The sequence below is a fragment of the Amia ocellicauda genome, chromosome 11 (genome assembly GCF_036373705.1).
Source record: "Amia ocellicauda isolate fAmiCal2 chromosome 11, fAmiCal2.hap1, whole genome shotgun sequence".
NCBI classification, from domain to species: domain Eukaryota; kingdom Metazoa; phylum Chordata; class Actinopteri; order Amiiformes; family Amiidae; genus Amia; species Amia ocellicauda.
Window position 1 is genome coordinate 26,441,041 of NC_089860.1, and position 2,676 is coordinate 26,443,716.

A 2,676-nucleotide genomic window follows, 5' to 3' on the forward strand; every position below is an offset into this window, starting at 1 on the left:
TTCCCAGTTTAATAAGAAGAACACAAACAGACAACTGGACTGCTCATGTGTTTATGGGAACAATTGAAAAGCCCTGATCTGTGTTTATGTGTGTGTGTGTGTGTGTGTGTGTGTGTGTGTGTGTGTGTTTGTGTTCCTCTTAGTATAGTACTATTATAATTTACACAGACCAGTGGCGCAGTACAATAAGTGGGTATAAAGGAATAGTGTAATTTTTGTCCTATAAGTGTAGTGTGGTGTAACAAGGTAAAAATACAGTGCAGTGTAGGCCTACCATGAAAAACACATGGTAATGCAATGTAGTATAACACAATACAAAACATGGTAAAGTGTAGTTTCCATGGTATAAACACAGTAAAGTGTAGAGTAGTGTACCATGGTGTGAGAATTTCTAGTATTGATCAGCAGCTATATTAATTTATCTCTGTCACCTGTTTCTCTATATTATTTCATTCCTTCAGTAAGTGGGTCAAAGTCTTTCTAATTAAATTAGATACAGCCAAAGCCACAGCTATAGTCCTATGGGAACAAGTCTATTATGGATGGGGACTTCCAAAAACTGTGGAAAGTGACAGAGGAACTAATTTCACTGGACAAATTCATAGAGAGCTGTCACGTGTATTAGGAATCAACCATTTGCTTGCTTGTTTCATATGGAACATTTGACTTTCGGAAGTGCTGACAACCGAATATCCTGAACATCCGGGTGTACCTGTAAAGGAGGGAAGTACATATACACACACCTGGCATAGACGGTGTGTGGAAACTCCTACCTGGTACAAGGATGGTAAAGAACTACATTCCAGAGACAATGTTCACTAACGGTTCACTTTGAGAATTTTTTGTATTGATCAGCAGCTATATTTAACTTAAATGAATTCATTTTGGCTTGTGTGTGTGTATCTGCCTTTCTTTCTGTGTCTTGAGAAGTCTGTAGCAGACAGAGACACTCAGTTCTCAAAACATCTGGTTTCCCTTGCCTTGACACTTTCAGGGGATGAACGAAACATGGCTGTATTGATACCGAACCTTCCTTCCATGAGAGTTATCCAAGGGGTTACTAAAGTAGTGAGGTGGAATTGTACCAAAGGGTAGGACATATTTACTCCTTAGCTTTATTGATGATTATGTTGTAAGTCGCCCTGGATATCTGCCAAGAAATAATAATAATAATAATAATAATAATAATAATAATAATAATAATAATAATTATTATTATTATTATTATTATTATTATTATTATTATTATTCAGTAGACAATATGAATCAGTATTTAATGCATATTAATTAATTGCTTCTTCAAAATTGTCGCAAATTAATGTATTAATTACGGTCAAATACAGTACTGTCCATTCCCTACAAAGTAATGCATATCCTTCACTCCTGCCACAGCACTGTCCTTTTGCAATAGATAATGGACGAAACAGTGATTCTACATGAGTAGAGCTTGTTCTTTTTTAAATACAGCACAACGCACTTTATAATGCAGTCTACAGTAAATTACAGTACAATGCCAAATAGTGTATCACCATGCAGTACAGTATATTATAAAACATTACAGTGTATTACTGTATAGTAGATTAGGGCTTCTCTAGGGATACATACATGACAATATATCAATGTGTATAATTAGCATTCCACATTTGATATTTTTTGTTGCCATGCACGATATTTTTCGGTTTGCATTCATTGTTTTGTTACCGCATACGACACTTTTTGTCTTTGTCTTTTCGCTACTGGGTTCCTATTTGCATAGCCATTATAATGCAAAAATGTCTTAATTAGCCACGGGAGCTATTTCCAATGTATAATCAGCTATAATGCTCGTCGTACTAATACTAACACTAAAACTAATAATAATAGATAAACGACATTCTCACTTTCCCTACCTACATATCCTATATTATCCAGAAAGTACTGTGACAGGCAAATTATCTTCAGATTATTTATATTATAGGTTATTATTATTATTATTATTATTATTATTATTATTATTATTATTATTCTGTATTATTATAAATGCATTAAATGAAGGACTGATGGCAGTGCTAACCTGCTGGGGACGCAATCCAGCTGCAGAACATCAGCTCACTGCGGGATCGGGCAATTGGGAACACAGAGAGCCACCATGGGGAATTTCTCAAGCGATGGCAGGGATGTGCGACTGGATGCCAGAACAGGGAACAACCTTGGACTCTGGGAAAGACAGAGTTACGAAGTTTAATTTGTCTATTCAGCAAAATAATAATAAGTAAAATTAAGGAATTCAGAGACCACCGACATGATTTACTTATAACTAATTTACCCGACCTTTTTGAAATCTGCTGTTAACTCTCTAATTAAGGGCCAGTGCAATATTATAGCCACTTCAAAAATCAGTCAATCAAAACCCTCCACAGAAGCGTCTTCATCATTAAACTATTAAGGAAAAAGTATTAAAAACAGAATGCATATAAATAATAAAATACATGAATAACAACAGCAACAACAAGAGTTCACAGCTGATCGCTTGAGCGGAACCCACCCGACACTCCGCATCAAGGACACGGGTTTGAGTGAACGGGGCGGCGTCCAATGGGCTTCCCCGACTGCCCCCCAGGAGTGTGAATATTCATGAGCTCCCCCTGCCTTAATCCTGCCCCCTGAGTTAGGCAGAGCTCTCGGGTCAGTGTGGGA